Source organism: Choloepus didactylus, chromosome 12 (genome assembly GCF_015220235.1).
Source record: "Choloepus didactylus isolate mChoDid1 chromosome 12, mChoDid1.pri, whole genome shotgun sequence".
Taxonomy (NCBI): domain Eukaryota; kingdom Metazoa; phylum Chordata; class Mammalia; order Pilosa; family Megalonychidae; genus Choloepus; species Choloepus didactylus.
This window is the reverse complement of record NC_051318.1, coordinates 70,952,678-70,971,073: the sequence shown is the minus strand read 5'-3', so window position 1 is coordinate 70,971,073 and position 18,396 is coordinate 70,952,678. Positions and strand designations below refer to the sequence as shown.

General features: G+C 34.9%; 1 pseudogene; it reads right to left on the bottom strand.

The window, feature by feature from the left end:
• Nucleotides 1-8,388: 8,388 nt before the first annotated feature.
• LOC119506876 lies at nt 8,389-9,240 on the bottom strand (annotated as a pseudogene).
• Between the last annotated feature and the right edge of the window lie 9,156 nt (nt 9,241-18,396).

Here is an 18,396-nt window from a genome sequence, read left to right as displayed (position 1 = left end):
TGCACTTCAGTGTCCTCAAGTGGAAAATTTGTTGTGTTGGTATTGTAATTTTTAAATGACTTCAGTTAGGCAAATTACTTGTAATAGTCTCTAGCCTGGCATTAGTAAGGAAACAATAAATGTTACATATTAATATTAGTAGCCATTGATGTTTAATTTCAATGAATTTCATTATTTCTCTTTCTTAGCAGTTTTATTTGATAAATCTGCCAGTTCTTCCTTTTATTTTTTTTTCCTTTTCCTGAATTTTGGAAATGCTTTCATGTTTTATGTTCTGTCCTTCTCTCTCTACCAGTAAATCAGACATATTGTAAATTCTGTAACTGACAGTTCCAATACAAGAACTTCTGTTCCTACTGTTTTCTTACTCTTGGTGACTTCTTTCATTGTGGGTTAGGTAATTTAGGATTCTGAGCTCATGTTTGATTGGACTATATCTGCGGAATTACTCTGATGTCTACCTTGCCTGGGTTTGCTTCTGCCAGGTGCTCCACTGAGCTTACAGCGCTAAGTATTTTAGCTTAATTTACCCCCTTTTTCTTTATGGATCCACACACATCTAAACACAAACCTATGAAAGCCAGCACTGTGGTTGCAAATTGCCAAAAGAAACTTTTTTTATTTTTACTTTCTAGAATGTTGATTAATGCATTTAAAATCATGCTTCTTATATTTGTTTTAGGCAAGACTGTTTTTTTTTTTTTTTGTAGCAGACAATTTTTAATGACTTATAATGTCTAAATTATGTGAAAACAACTCACACCCTTCATACTCTTCCCTTAGCATCAGGAAACCTTAGTCTTTTTGGTATTTCCTGACACACTTTTACGGCCACATTTCTCCATGTCTTCCTTGTTTTTCCTTTTCCTCAGGCATGTCTGGAAATCTGCTTTTAGATATTACTTTTTCCTTCATTTTCACTGGTGAAATCTTAAACATCCATCATTTAAATTTCTGCTCATAAAATAAGGAATCTTTTCAGGTAACTCTCTTAAGAATTTCACATATAAATTTCTGTTTGTTGAAAATCTATTTATAATTGGATGACATATAGGCACTTTACGCTTATGATGTCAAAACTGAACTCCTATCTCCTACTATACTAAATCCCTTACCCTGCTGTTATTATTATTATCATTATTAATTTTTAAATGCTTGTTTTATTGTACTGTAAGGGTAAATGGTGATTTATCCACATACACATTCTTTAGTAACCTTGGATTTCGTATACTCCTCTCTTTCCCCCGTATGTAATCTACAAATTTTCTGCTTTCTATTTATTACATTTTTATCTAGTCTTTTGAATAAACTTGGCTGATATAGGCTTTCCTCTCATTGTAAGAGTTTCTTTTAGGAACTCATAATTTCTTGCCTGGATTATTTCTGTAGCCACCTAATTTATCTCCCTTCTTTCAATCTTACTTCCTTCATGTTACTGTATTCATGTCACTCCCCTGAATCCTTCACTGATTCTCTATTCTTTATGGGGATAAAAACATGTAAATTTATTCCTAATCTGAAATTTTCACTCCTCTTCAGCTTTATCCCTTAATCTCTGCCTCCTTATTGTCCTCCAGGAATATTGAATGGCAAGTGGTTTCCAGATATCATTATAATGTCTTAATATTTAAATTTCTTCCAAAAATATTCTACCCCTCCCCTCATTCTTTATCATTGTGCCCAAAGATTACCTTATTTTACCTTTGTGTTCACAAAGTTCCTATAATTTACTCTTTTGTAATATTGTGCTGTAATAATAACTTGCTTTAATTTGCATAGGAATTTATTAATTTATACTTTTGAAAAATGGATTAGATATTTCTAAGTTTTACTTTAACACCAAATTTTGGTAATTCTTCCATTCTATGAGATGGATTGCTAATGTAGGCATTTTGGCTCCAACTTATGTACAAGCTATACTATAACACTTTGTGATTATACCTACATTTATTTGTATTAAACTCAGGCAAGCCTGGGGTGCAATGGATAGCAAACTTTAATATTATATGTCAATATAAATACCAATATCTATATCTATATATATCTATATACACACACACATATATCTGTTTATCTATCTATCATCTCTTTCAAGCATCTGAAACTCTAATTAAGAGAATATGTAATAGGGATCAAGAATTTGCATTTTTAGAAAGACTTTCAGATGATTCTTATGTGGAGGCTTCATAAAAATATTTTAAGAAATCCTATTAGAAGATTTCACCATTAAAAGTAGTTACTGTCGGAAATAAAGCGGTACCTGTAAGGGAATAAACGCTCACTCGGTTCTGGAGGAGAAAAGAATTTATTTACGCTCTTGCAAGATAGGGTGTCCAGCCAAACATGTGGCAGGCTGGCGCACCAGAGGAAGAGAATGGCGATCTTTAAATCTTCTACTCCTAATTCGCAAGTCCCTCCCCTGTTTCCCCATTGACTGGGTACTACAGAGGTTACAGCCTATCCGAGAACACTAACTAATTTATCTTTTGAGATTTTAATTTGTACGGCCAATCCCAGAGAGCCAACTAGCTCATTATTGAGATTTTGAACTGATCAGCCTATCCCCGAGAGTTCATTTAGTTTAAAAAAATTTTTCTTTTTGCTGTGAGTTCCCGCCTCTGATTTTACCTCATATTTCTTTACATTCCAGTAACCATGGTTACTTTTCCATATAAGGGGCTGGCAGATTCTTTCTTCTCTTTATCACGGGGCTTGTTTAAACTGGTTTTGCCTCCATTTCCCTTATTCCATGCTGTCTCTATGTGAAAACTAAACTTATCCCTTTCTTACAGTTACCATTTTTAAGAACAATAATGTCTGATATACTTTTGTATGTGGTAAAAAACATTTAGAGTTCATACTTTGTTTAATGCACAATATTAAACTTATAAATCTATCAAACTGTTTCTGAACATTAAACTTAACTTAAAAGACAAACCTTCCAAATTTTATGAATCAAATTCTCTTAAACAATTTGATTGTAAACTCAATCAAATCAGAATGCCTTATTAAAATCGAGGGTAGTATGTCAAATTATTTTAAATATTTCAGAGGGATGTCAAAGAGAGCATGTCAATATCTCAATACTTCTGTCAAATCCTACAACATAGTATTGAATATAGAAGTAATTTCCATACCCAGATTATAGTTATAAAGCTATTTCTATACCTAAGTTATTTTGTTATTATTTCAAAATATCAATACTACGTTTTTCCACCTTACTTTTGCATATTTTGGTTATGAACATTTTGTATTTTTAGTAACAAATAATGAAGACTACTATATCAAACATACTGAAATACCATATAAGGCATATATGGTATTTAATTAGAATTCAATTCAATTAAAATTTAAATTTGAAAAGCCACATTTTTTAGTATGTCTGTATGGTACAGTTTTAGAACATCCAAAATAACACTAAGTAAGAGTGATTACATAGAGTATTTGACCACTCTGAATTTTGATGCTAATGATCACTACTAATGCATCTTTACCAAAGTAATCCTAAAACATCTTGGAGATCAAAGTTATTCTAGAGATTTGGAGTATCTCAAGTCTTTGTTATCTTAATTTAGTAACATCTCATTGTCATGATGACATGCAAATTGAAGGAGTATTTGTAGGTGGTAAAACATAGTGGCTGTTGGTATGAAACTTGCAGATTATTAACAAAACATGTATAACCATGTGAGTCAAAATTTGCTTCTGTCACTGATTAATATTGGACGGTTAATGTCTCAAAGCCTTAGTTTCTTCACTGGTATAACTAAGAACCTACTATCATATGGGGTTGTGATGAGTACTGAATGATGTTATACCCACAACTCACTAAGTGGATGCTTCTCCCAATACATGTCATTACTATATTGATTGAAAAAATAGTAAAAAGCACTAGTAGTTAAGGAATGTTTTTCATGAATGCTAGATGCTATTGTCAAAGTTTTACATTCACTAACTCATTTCTTATCATAATAATCCTTTGGATAATATTTATTATTATCCCCACCTTGCAGATGTAGAAAATTGAGGTATAGAGATATTAATAACTTGACCATGTTCACATATCCAGTAAATGAAGAGGTCAGAATTTGAAAACAAGAATCTGACCTTAAAGATACATATCTATGTCCCTCAAGGGTCCTCATAAAATGAATGGTATTTAAGTAATTCAAAGCAGACTTGAATTTAAGTTTAATGAGCTCCTTCTTATGCTAGTCGTCACAAATGTCAGTACTGTCACCACAGAGTTCCTTCTGTAAAAGTAACTCTAAGGAAGTTAGTGGTGTAATGTTGAACAAAGAGGTAGATCAGAGAAATTGTTTTAATTCAGTGAAGACTTAAAGGACCCATGTTCTTCAGGAAATTTATATGAATATTATTTACCACAATTTATACTCATTGCCTGACATGAGGGATGGAATCCTTATATGCTGGCATAAAACCTTTTAAAGAGAGATACGTAAAAGGCCATTTCATAGTATTTAGTGAAAATGCCTTTCAATCATGAATGCCTGTATCAGGGATTGCACTTGGGATTTTACATATATTTTGACATTAATCTTATGTGATGAAATTTTTATCTACATTTTACAGATAAGGAAACAGACCCAAATAGGTTATATGTGTTTTTCCAAGATCACACAGTTGTTAGGGGGGAAGAACCAAACTTCAAAGTCGGGCCTATCTGACTACAAAAATTCAACTCTATTAAAATACCTTCCTAAGCTTTACTTGAAGCAATGAGAGAAAATGTTTGAGAATAAGTGAGTTCTCAGGAATTGATACCCTGTGAATGAAATTTACACCATAAACCTAGAATAAGTCATATTTTTCCTCCTATAACATATTCTGTATCTGTGACAGCACAGTCTCTATCAGATATATAGTGGACAGTGGTTTGTTACTGATGTGCTTGGAGCCTGGAGAAGCTGCACCTCAGGTTAGCTACTCTACACACAAGAACCCTTATTTTCCAATATTTGCTGGACACATACCATATTCTGTATGGCAAGATGTGAAAATATTTCAGAGACACTGTATTTTACTACCTGAAATGTATTTCTTAGCCATTGTTAATAAGGTTGCCAAGTTTAATAAAAATACAAGATGCCCAATTAAATTTTGATTCAGATAAACAATGAATGATATTTTGTATAAGTCCCATGCAACTGTTGGGATATGTTAATATACAAAAATTTATTCGTTATTTATCAGAAAACTGGGCATTCTGTATTTTATTTGGCAACCCTAATTCTTATAGATTTTTCCTATGCCACTATGAACTCGTAGTTGATTCTATTTCAGTCAGTAATAGTGACCTAAATTTCTAAAACTCCTTGAACATGAATGGAAAAACAGGTTAAGGGTGGATATTGGCAAGGGAAGATGCTGAAGTTTGTGCAAAACGTGACTGTAAGTGCCTTAGTCACTAATCTTGTGAGTAAACTAAGGTCACATTGCAATGTAATTTTCAATTTCTGAATGCTCAAGGACATATCACTTTAATCACTAGAAAATTATCCCTCTCTGTATGTTTCTCAGATACTTAAATGCATTGACCCTCAGTTTTAGCTGATGTTTGCTCAGAAACAATAACATAAAATTCTCGTACTCTGACATTCTCATCATGGCACCCTGTGTCTGCCTCTGCTGCTGATCACCCTTGTGTGCTACATGAGTTTATCCTTTGCTGATGTGCAGCCCAACATGACTTTGCAGGCAATCAGAATGTTCTTCTGTTTTCTGTTCTATCACCAGCATGAGAGATCTTTGCCTCATTCCTGAATTCTGTGGTCTATCCTTTCTCCCCTTAAAGATGCAAGAGTACCATAAAGCACTTAGTGTGTGCCAAGGTCTAGGTTTCTCTATTTTAAATAATGACAGTTGTGGGACATGCAAATCATTTCTCCTTTCAGCTGCATCTAGCTCACTTTGGTTCTTTTCCAAACTCCTCTTTAATATAAAGTGAAAGAGTCTTAGTATCATATTTCAAACATCAAGGGTCTGTGCTTTTGGTTTGTGAAAATCTGTCTGAATTCTGCAAAACAAACTAACCCCGAATTTGTACAGACATAATTTTGTTTTAATTTGTGTTTTAAGTAAATATTTAGAAGTACAATTTCTTGAGATGGAACTGTGCCCATAATTATTGCAATGTTTAAAATGGTTATGCAAATAAATAAATAAATAAATAAATAAATAAATCCTTGGGACAAACTTTTCTTTAAAAAGACGTTTTTGGGGGCTTCATTTTTACATTAGTAAAAGCCTCCAACTTATATTTTCCCCCAAAACAAATATAAAGACCACCTCAAAGGTAAATTCTATTCCAGCTTTTAAAAGGTTGAAAACCTCATAAGCCCTGAAATAGTTTGTTTCATTCTCACCCAAAGCTATCTTGCTACCCATAAATGCAGCTATACTATCACTGCAAAATAACTTGTTTTAATCTATTTATATTAAATTTCCTTTAAAAAAATTCTATATTTTGAATGGTTTTCAGAAAGTATTTTGACATTTAACAATTATTTAGGAGTTTACTTAGCAATACAGTCTCATCTTAATAGGCAGCATTGTGCAAAAATAACCTTCTGCATGTACTTGTTTCATTAATATTTTTATTGCTAAACTTAGGGTTAAGACTGGTGTGTTGCTCTCAAAAGTTGGTTAAAGTTATTTTATGTGAAGGAAAGATTATTTTCCTATGAAAATACCTCTGAATTCCAAAGCTCCATTTACCAAGAGAATGGTTCAATGGTTCTCATAAAATTCCAAGCAAGCAGTGGGAAATAAACTTTGCAAGGGCAATGATGATTTTAAAAAAGTGTTTCAGGGACAATGCCAAATGCTGTAACAATACTCAGAGAAGAATGCCTTTTGGTATCAAAGAATAATAGGTTATATATCAATTTATTCATTCATTATAAATGATTTTTTTAAATCATTTTTAAAATTATATAATAATTGACTATAATTTTATTTAGTAATTAGAATATTTAATAATTAATGTATCATTATAAATTAATTATTAAATATTCTTAAAATACTAAATGGATTGTGTTATTGTGCTCTTAGTGCATACTAGAATCTCTTGTGTCAAAACAGGTGAGTAGATATCATTTCAAAGATCTCAAAGATGTTTTTCTTTTTTCTCTAATTTTATGAATGTTTAGAATGAATGTAATAAACATTTCTATTGGTACTCATTTTCTAAATAATAAGCTGTATTTTAGGTGTTTTGAGAGGTAAAACTCTAGAAACAGTGATTTCATTTAAAGGAATTATGCAAATATATGTGGATCCAAATTCTGATTTCATATAATTTGAAAAACTACAATGAAAGCTATAGTAAAATAACAATATTGATGGAAACTTGATAATACTTTGAATGCTGTTGCAAGGTAATTTCTAGTAAAATAATTTTAATGGCATAGTCCAATGCAAACTACTCCCTAATATTTATATACCATCAAAATGTTCAATATTGTAAAATGAAAAAATATTATTACTTTCATTCATACCCTCCACAACAACACATTTCTGTGATTCATCATAAAATGCTAGGTTTTGAGTACAAAATAATACAGGCTATAGGCATGTTCCTCCCTCAGTGAGTAAAGTGTCCTGTGGAGAAGCTAGGAAGATAAATCAAGTGTTCTAGGTACCATGGCATAATAGAATAGACCATTATGAAAGAGCCCAGGGAATGTTAAGATACTAGAAAATCTTGCTAAGTACACATTAATGATGTTAATCTTTAGAACTAAGCTGGCAAAGAGTGCTCCAGGGAGATGGAAAAATATATATAATTGCAAAGGCTCTGATAGGCAATATAAAGTTTATACATTACTCTCATGATAAGCATTGAGTAATTTATCTAAAATAAAACAATTGTTGTACATCTGCAAAGTTATTGTCAATCGTTTTATGATTCAGCATATTGGTGAAAATATGAAAAGTTGTGTGACTGCATATATTTATTGATGCATTTCTACCTGACATAAACTTACTATATGTAAATCTTGTTAGTGAAGAATTCAAATGTTTTATGGATGAGGCACATGCTATTCTCAATTAAATTATTTTTCTGGTAGACTCCTTTTTGGCAGATATTTGGTGTTTGTATCACTGGAGCTTATTGTGTTTTTCTTACATAGATGATTTCTGAGATGTTTTGTATCTCAAATCTTCAACATAAAAGTAAAATAAGTTAATATTTTATTTTTAAAATTTATGTAAGCATAAAAAGACAATTCTTTCTCCACATTTATAAAAGAGTATTTTGAAATATATGAAACTGATCAGTTTAATTTGGTTGTTTGTTTTTAGGTTTAAATAAATAAGCCTTAATAAGTAAATCAGCTTTCTGCTTAGTCAAATTTCACTTCTTCATCTTTTAATGTGTGCCACCTTGTTATGAAGATACTCACATTTTTCTTTATCATAATTGTAACTAGCTGCTTGTTCTTCTGATGTAAGAGCTCTTCATGAATAATCTAACACTCTTTTGAGCTGGAAGAAGGTGCTTCCTTTGTACATCCAGATTAATGAATCTCGTAGCTACAGTCTCCATGATGGAATGCAAGCTCCTGTGCCCATACTCAGCATTGAAGTCATCCTCATAATTCTGGTGTTGGGAGACATTAGCAACATATTTTCTCAAATAATCTACAAGTTCAATTTTTGAGGAAGACTCCATGGAAGCTATGCCACCCTCTTTAACTCCTTTAGAATTCAGAAGGAGGTTATTTAGCTTGGCAAGTCCTCTTCTAAGGTTTTCCTCCTTTTCCTCAATCCTCTGGAAATCATGATTTAACTTTGGTCCTTTTCCTTGTGTTTTTACATATGTTTGTGGAATTTTTGTGAAACATTGAATGGTTATCTTATATAGGCTTTGTATATTTCAGTAGAACTGAACTAAAGATTAAGGCTTCCTAAGAAGTGTTAGAGACAATTGTCTTGCTGGTCCTCATGGGTGAAAACATTTTGATTAAAACTGTAGATTCTGAGCCCTTGACATTCTGGAGTACTAAGGGAATTGGAGCTATAATTTACAGTCTGAGGAAGATTTGGGATGGGCAGAGGGGTGGAAGGCAGAGGTGCAGGGGTGGGGAAAACAGCAGCTGCAGGGAGCAGCAAGAGACTGGTAGCAGATTTTTTACTGGTGGCATTCAAATGACCATTTAATATTGGTGTACTCTTTCTCAGGTGAGATAATTGGGCTTTTTTTTTTTTATTCATCAAAGTATCAATGAAATCTGTACCCAATAGCTGTTTCTGAGAAGGAGAAGCTACAGCGTCTCTGTTAAAACACACAAGTGCTTCCAAATGGCTGCAGTCTGCATCATCTTCTAGAGAGCAGGGACATCTATTCCATTTTATCCAGGCCAGCCACTTTGAATCTCTTTAAAATCATAATGCTTCAAGGTATATGAGTGGTTCTTAGGATTCAGATGGCTACCCATTGCAGAATTATTCCGAGGGAATGCTTGTCTTCTTGATGGGTGCCATCTTTCTGCAATTAAGCAAGCAGCTCGGGTTTTTGTAGGCCTTCAATGCCTGCCAAGTGAACCCCCCTGTCCCTATATATGGCTGTTGAGAAACACTGCTCTGCACATAGGTCTTCTGAAATGTGTTTGCTAGTTCACGGTAGGTGTATCAGTCAGGGTTCTTTAGAGAAACAGAACCAACAGGGTATACAGCTTAATTAAGAATTTATTTATATATTTATTTATTTATTTTAAGGCATTGGTTCACATGACTGTGAGAGGATGCAAGTCCGAAATCTCTAAGGTAGGCAGGAAGGCTGGACATTTTGGTAAAATTCATGCTGCAGTCTTGAATCTAACGTCCATGAAGGAGGCTGGTAGGCTGGAAACTGAGAGACAAGTTGATTTTGTAGTCTTGAGGCAGAATTTCTTCTTCCTCTGGAATCCTCACTTCATTGTTCTTTAAGTCTTTCAACTGATTGGATGAGACCTACCCATATTATTGAGGGTAATCTTAAAGTAAAATTGCAGTTGATAATCACAACCACCACACACATTCTCAGTGACATCTAGGCTAGCATTTGACCAAAGAACTGATCACCATAGCCTAGCCAAGGTGACACAAAATGAACCATCACTCTAGGGCACCTTTTCCTGTCAGGTACTGCATTTGGAACAGCTTGTGGTGCTTTCAGATTTCCACACTTTCCCTCCTTGGAATTGAAATGAAAGTCAGCCCCTTAGGATTAAGAGCTTCCACCTTGGAATAAAATTCTTGTGGCTCAGGTCAGTCCCAAATCAGAATCATTGCCTGGAGGAGTTTCAGAGAACAGTCAAGCTTTCCCGCCCCCCGCCCGGGGCACTGCTCTTCCTGCAGGGAGGCAGCCCCGCCCCCACTCCCACCGCCTTCCTTGAAATCTAGCCCTTAACACACACACACACCCCTCCACGGTGGGCTCTGAAGTTGCTGTCACAGCTACAACTAGTGTGCTGCTAGCCTGTTTAATTTTGAGAAAGAAAACAAATAAACAACCTCAAAATTTTCTAAGATAGTTCCCTCCTGGAATACACAGGTATTAAAAAAGGTATAAATGTTTATAGATCACAATTGCTTTACGAACCTTAATTCCTTGGGGAAAGAAGTTAAATCTTTCTTGAATCAATGGACGTTAGTTTTTATGATTTTATGAGAGTAAGTGTATTTTACAAAAATAGTTCTGTGTGGGATGGGAAGCTAGAAAACTAAGCAAGCAATCCTGAAGGCTTTTGAATCGATAAGCCACATGTAGTAGAAGCTATACCTTTGTACATAAAAAAACGTATTAGTGAGCGATATCCCTTGTGTCATATGCCCCACCTAAACCATTCAGCAGAATTTCACCTCGTACTTTATAACAAGTTCCTTTCCTTTGGATAGTTTATCTATCCCAATTTTGTGATAGATAAACTATCTAGTGTTAATCTAGTGTATGGATGAGTAGAAAAATGGGGATAAAAACTAAAGGACAAATGGGGTGGGAATGGGGGGATGATTTGGGTGTTCTTTTTTTACTTTTATTTTTTAATCTTGTTCTGGTTCTATCTGATGTAAGGAAAATGTTCAGAGATAGATTGTGGTGATGAACGCATAACTATGTTATCATACTGCGGACAGTTGATTGTATACCATGGATGATTGCATGGTGTGTGAATGTATTTCAATAAAACTCAATTTAATTAAAAAAAAAAAAATTCTGGGCCCCAAGAAGGACAAAAAAGCACCAATGTGCTTAACTTCAAGGAGATGGGATAATGTTGGATCATTATGGGCTGACAACAGAAACAACTTGCTTCATTTGGAAGGTAAAATAAAAGTCTCCCTGATACATATGTGCCTTCTAGGGAGATGGCAAAAGCACAAATAATGACCAGCAATGCCCATCCTCTTGACCTACTGAAGGTTGAGAGTCAGATTTAACTTTTCTGAGAAAAATAAATAAATCTGGAATTTCTTGCATTAAAAAAAAAAAAATGTAACATGTTCCTAAGCTGTTCCAAACAGCTGCACTGTTTGCTAATCATACATTATTGCTACCATTTATTATCTTTAATTTTTCTGCTTTGATTATGCAGTTTTCCATCCCTGGAATACATCAAAGCTTGAATTCAGTACACTTTTACTTTCTTCTAATTGTGTTAACAAAATCTGCAGGAACATTTTCTTAATACTGGCATTCAGTATTACAGTAGCTATTAAATGATGACATTTTTCTTGCAACCCTTGGCATCTATCACACTAATAATTCTAGTCTTTATGGAATAGTTAAAACTTGGATTCAATTATTTTTCGTTTCTGTTTTGTTTTTTTTTTTTTTTTTCTGTGAAGAGAAAACTGGATCCATTAGATTCTCTTCAGTTATGACATGGAATATTTTGCATTTTCAGTGGTATATTACTTCAGATAAGTGCTAGTCTATTATATCAAAGGGATCAGAATATAGTAGTATGAATAAGTTAAATATATTTCTCTTTTATTTAACAATCAAAAGTAGAAGCCATTGGAAGCAATGCAAATGTCCCTCAATCAATGAGTGGATAAATAAAATGTGGTATACATATATGTTCTGGTTTACTGCAGCAGCCATTATGTGAAATACCAGAAATGGATTGGGTTTTATAAATAGGATTTATTAGGTTGCAAATTTACAGTTCTAAGGGCATAAAAGTGTCCAAACTAAGGCATCAACAAGAAGATACCTTCACTGAAGAAAGGCCATAGTGTCCAGAACACCTCTGTCAGCTGGGAAGGATAAAAGTGTCCAAACTAAGGCATCAACAAGAAGATACCTTCACTGAAGAAAGGCCATAGTGTCCAGAACACCTCTGTCAGCTGGGAAGGCACGTGGCTGGTGTCTGCTGGCCCTTTGCTCCTGGGTTCTGGTTTCAAAATGGCTTTCTCCAAAATGTCTCTGGGCTTCTGTCTCTCTTGGCTTCTCTCTCTCAGCCTCTGTGCATCCTTGCTTGTTTTCCCAGGGTGTTTCTCGCTAAGCATCTGGGGGTCCTCTGTTAGCTTCTCTGGGGCAAATCCTGGGTTTTATCTCTTAGCTTATTATCTCCAAACTCCTTCTGTCTGCATCTTTCAGCATCCCCAAACATCTCCCAGGGGTAAACTCTGGATTACACATCTCCAAAATGTCTCTGTCAGTTTCTCTGAGCTCCTTCTTTCCATGAGCTCTCTTAAAGGACTCCAATGATCTAATGAAGACCCACCCAGAATGTTCAGAGTCACATCTCAATGGAAATATTCACTCAAAATGCCTCACCCCACAAGACTAGATTAAAAGATCATGGCTCTTCTGAGGTCCATAACAGCTTCAAACTGGCACAACATATAATGGAATATTATACAGCTATAAATATAATGAAGTTCTGATATACATGACAACATGGATGAACCTTGAAGACATCATGTTGAGTGAAATATGACAGACACAAACAGACAAATATTGTATGATCCCACTGATTTGAAACCATTAACATAAGCAAACTCATAGAGTCAGAACCTAGAATATAGGTTAACAGGAGACAGGGTGGGGATAGGGATAGGGAAGTTAAGGCTTAAAATGTACAGGGTTCCTACTTGGAGTATTGAAAATGTTTTGGTAATGGATGATGGTGATGGTAGCACAACACTGTGAACACAATTAAAAGCACTGAAATATATATTTGAATGTGATGTAATTAAAAGTGGTAATATTAGATGGTATATATGGTAATAGAATTGATACAGTGAACACTAATTTAAATCATGGACTATAGTTAATAATACAACTATAATCATTTGCTAACATCAATTGTACAAATATTTCACACAGAAGTAAGGTGTTAATAATAGGGTAGTATATAGGAATCCTGTATTTTATTCATGATTGTTTCTGTAAACCCACCACAATTTCCCTAATAAAGGGGAAAAAGAGAGTAGAAAACTGCAAAGATTTTCTGTGAGGGGCCATATGGTCTCTGTTATAACTCAACTCTGTTGTAGTATGAAAGTAGCAGTAGACAATAAATAAATGGATGAGCATAATTGTGTCTGAATAAAAGTCTATTTACAAATGGGCTGTAGTTTGTTGAAGGTGATCTAGAAAGTAAACTGTTCAGGGCTTGCAGGGAAGTTATGTGATGCTCAACACATTTTTCTAGATATCAGCATATACCAAAAAATCACCCAAGTACTGATAGTTAGAGGGTGTTCTAGTTTGCTAATGCTGTGGAATGCAAAACACCAGAGATGGATTGGCTTTTATAAAAAGGGGGTTTATTTGGCTACACAGTTACAGTCTTAAGGCCATAAAGTGTCCAAGGTAACACATCAGTGATTGGGTACCTTCACTGGAGGATGGCCAGTGGCGTCTGGAAAAACCTCTGTTAGCTGGGAAGGCATGTGGCTGGCGTCTGCTCCAAAGTTCTGGTTTCAAAATGGCTTTCTCCCAGGATGTTCCTCTCTAGCAAGCTTGCTCCTCTTCCAAACATCACTCACAGTTGCATTGAATTCCTTCTCTTTGAGTCAGCTCATTTATAGGGCTCCACTGATCAAGGCCCACCCTAAATGGGTGGGGCCATGCCTCCGTGGGAATATCTCATCAGAGTCATCACCCACAGCTGGGTGGGGCACATTCCAAGCAAATCTAATCAGCACCAAAACGTCTGCCCCACAAGACTACATCAAAGATAATGGTGTTTGGGGGACACAATACATTCAAACTGGCACAGAGGGGAAGTAGGGAAGGGAGGAAGAGAAAGTCTAGGGAAGTAGTCTGTGAGGAGATGACTGTGATAACCACTGCTCACTTATCACTAGCTTATATTTAGCCAGTGGTCCAACAGAATGAGACTAGGGAATACAGACTTTATCTGGGCACTCATGGACATGATGAAATATCAAGGCTTTTATTACTAGAAGGAAGAAATGGAGAATGGCTAATGGGAGCCATTATTAATTTCCACCACTGGCCACATCTCCCCCACCTTGAGCACAACTACCCCTTCTCTAAGGCAGAAAATCCAAAGTCTCATCTAGAAACTGCATCCAGTTGGGAAGCTGGGATATGCACCCAAGGGCTCATACTTTTCTTTGCATTCATATGTGGCTTCTTGAAATTTAGCTATTTATAACCTAATAAGTTACCTGTGTTTCTCTTCCTACTCAGTATTCAAAGAGGTGTGGGAACAGGATAGCTGGAATAAATACTCTCATTCATAAACTGGAAAAATAGGAAACATACAGCAGTCAGGCCTTCATAATAGTTGCTGGTCAAGAATTTTGGATACTACCTGTGGCAGATTGAATGAGTACCCCAGATAAAGCATGTTCTTAATCTCAATTCATTCCTGTGGGTGTGAAGCCATTCTAAGGAGGATCTTTTGAAGACGCTATTTTTAGTTAAACTGTGGCCAACTGAATCAGGATGGGTCTTAATCCTACTCCTAGAGGCCTTCTAAAGAAAAAGCCACAGACGGGAGCTAGAAACCAGCCAGTACTCAGAAAAAAAAAGAAGACATTGCCATGAAAAAGTCAAGCATCTCAAGGATTGCAGACCCATGGGGAAAGCAAAGCTTCTAGACTCTGAAACCATGAGCCAACAAATTCTCGCTGATAAGCCAACCCATTGTATGGTATTAGCCTGAGCAACCTGGAAACTAAAAGCTACCTTAAATCGTATAAGCACACCCTGAAATCTGTGGGGTCTGGGACAAGAGTACAAAAGGAGGACCACATGCTGCAATATATCTAATAATTTTAAAGTGATATGTGTGTATATATATATATGTGTTTGTGTATATATATATATATATATATATGTATATATATATATATGCCATAATATGTCTTCCTTACAACAAAATTTTAAAAATGCAAATCTATTGTTTTTATCAGATGGAAAATTAGCTAAATATCAAATATATACTTAACATTTTGATAAATATCAAATTGTAACTATTATTGCACTTGTTTGTGTGCTCTCTTAATTGGCTTTAGTGTTTGGATGAGTAATCAAATATCATAAATTGTGCTCTTTTGACAGTAGGATTTGTTAGACAACTGTTGCAGGTTAAATTGTGTCACCCCACAAAGATATATTGAAATCCTAAATCCCAGTAACAAAGAATGTAACCTTATTTGCAGATAGGGTCATTGCAGATGTAATTGGTAAATTAAAATGAAGTCATACTGGAGTAGGGTACGGGAGTAGGCTGGGCCTTTATCCAATGTGATGGGTGTCCTTATAAGAAGGGAAGAGACACAGGGACAGAGAAACACAGGGAAGAAGGCCATGTAAAGGCAGAGGCAGAGATTGAAGTAATGCAGTTATAAGCCATGAAATGTCAAGGCTTTGCAGCCATCACCAGATGCTTAGAAGAGGCAAGGAAGCATTTTTCACTGTATCCATTACAGAGAGCATGGCCCTAGCAACACATTGATTTCAGATATCTAAGCTCCAGAACTGTGAGAGAATAAATTTCTGTTTTTTTAACCCATCAAGTTTGTGGTAATTTATGACAGTCTTAGGAAACAAATACAACAACTATTCTTAAATCATTAGAGTTGTGGGTTTTGATTATAATCAGTTTGGAGAAAAAGTCCCTCTGCTGAGTCTTTAGCAACTGGGACTATTAATAAAATTGTTAGAGTAATATTTAGATTCAGAAATGAACAATACATTTTCCATATGATGTTTACATTTTTTTCTTATGATTGTAGAAAATTTTACTAAAATATTTTGAGTCTATCTTATAAAATACCATTAGTTATATATCATTTTTTTAAATAATTTCTTAAATGAAAACCCAGAGCCACACAATATTTCTTATATTCTTTTTTCTTTCAAAATGTTCAATGCTGGGATATTTTTTTTAAAAATGAAGATAACTATATGTTGCTTAATTTGTTCAATACTCTCTTCAATTAAGACAACAACTTGAATGATAATAACCCAACAAATAGTCTTTATATAACTTAATTTGTGGTTTACTTGTATATGAATCCTTTCATGTACACATTTTCATGTCCTTGTTCTAAATTCCCTGTATTTTATTAGGTTGTCACTTTTTTTTTGTTTTTAACATATTTCACATGCACTTTGTATTTAGTTACATCATTTTTTTTCCAAATTTTTAAATAGCATTTTAAAGTGGAATGCCAAACATAGATCTATTTGGTAGGCTTTTTTTCTAGCAATATTCATAATAACCAATAATTCATATTAAATAACTGTGAAGAGCATACCCAAATTCATTTTTATGTCTGCCATTGATGACGATTTTTTTTCCTTTATGTAACAGTGTTTTATTATTTTGATTACCTCTTCTCTTGCATCTTATGTAAATTTTCAAACTGTCTAAATTAAACCTAATCATTTAAATATCATTCAATTGGCATTCATAACACTTGCTCTTAATTGACAACATCAAATATGAAAGAACATCTTCAAGATGTCCCATCTGGGGCAGATTTAGAAAATATAATATTTATTCTTTGAATTTTCCCAAATAGCATCACTGCTATCAGCACATTTGAGACCGTGCCTCTTAATAGCAAAAAAAGAGATATGTACTGTATGTTTTTGTTGTCTGTCAAGTTGCTAATAAAAAAATATCATTTTATAGGTGTTATGTCTAGACATATACTTATAAAAATTAAAGTAACATGAATTATTTAATACAGAAAAATGTCCCACAGCTAGCATGTGAAACCGTTGAGAACACTGCCCTAATTTATCAGTATTTCTAGAAATATAAAGTAGAATCCACAAAGAAGTAATAGATTGAAAACCAGTGTGCTGGTTTGGATTTATTAGTCCCCCAAACACCGTGTTCTTTGATGCAATCTTGTGGGTACACATGTATTAGTGTTGATTAGGTATTGATTGATTATTTCCATGGAGATGTGACTCAATCAACTGTGGGCAAGACCTTTGATTAGATAATTTTCATGGTGGTGTTACCCCACACATTCAGGGTGGGTCTTAATTAAGTCACTGGAGTCCTATAAAAGAGTTCACAGACAGAAGGAGCTCAGAGCAGCTGAAAGTGACATTTTGGAGAACAGCTGAGGGGGACATTTTGGAGATAGCCATTGAAAGCAGACTTTTGCTAGCCCAGAGTTTGTTCCAAAGAAGCTAAGAGTGATGAAGCCCAGAGTTTGCCCCAGGATGTGCTAAGACAGGACCCCCAGCCACTTAGAGAGAAACATCCTAGGAGAAAGAACCAAGATCACACAGGAGCTGAGAGAGGAGCTGGAACACAACCTGGGATCAACAGACACCAACCATGTGCCTTTCCAGCTAACAGAGGTTTTCTGGATGCCATCAGGCATCCATCAGTGAAGGTACCCTATTGTTGACACCTTAGCTTGGACACTTTTATGGCCTTAAGACTGTAACTGTGTAACCACATAAATCCCCTTTATAAAAGCCAATCCGTTTCTGGTATTTTGCATAATAGCAGCTTTAACAAACTGGAACAACAAGGCACTACTGAAAAATGAAACACTGTCGTAGAAGATGCTACTGAATTAATACTATGTGAAAGGATATGGCATGATTGTTAATTTGTTTTTCTCTTTAGTTTTGTGCTTCCACTGTTCCCTTCTTGCCTCTCTTTGGAGCCCATATCCTTCTCTGATAGCAGCACTACCCACAAGATTTCAAGGTATTAGGGCACAGTTATGATTCGCTGAGTGCAGTACACTGAGTTATATAGGTACATGCATATTCTTTGATACTTTTCTTGTTTATGTGTTGTGAGATATGTGGGATTCTGAATCTGGGGTCCTAAGGCAATGCCCTCTCATGTCCAATTCTAAGGCTGAATTGACAGTGGAGTGGCTCATTTGTAGCCTATTGGGTTGCTCATAGTACTGCCCTAT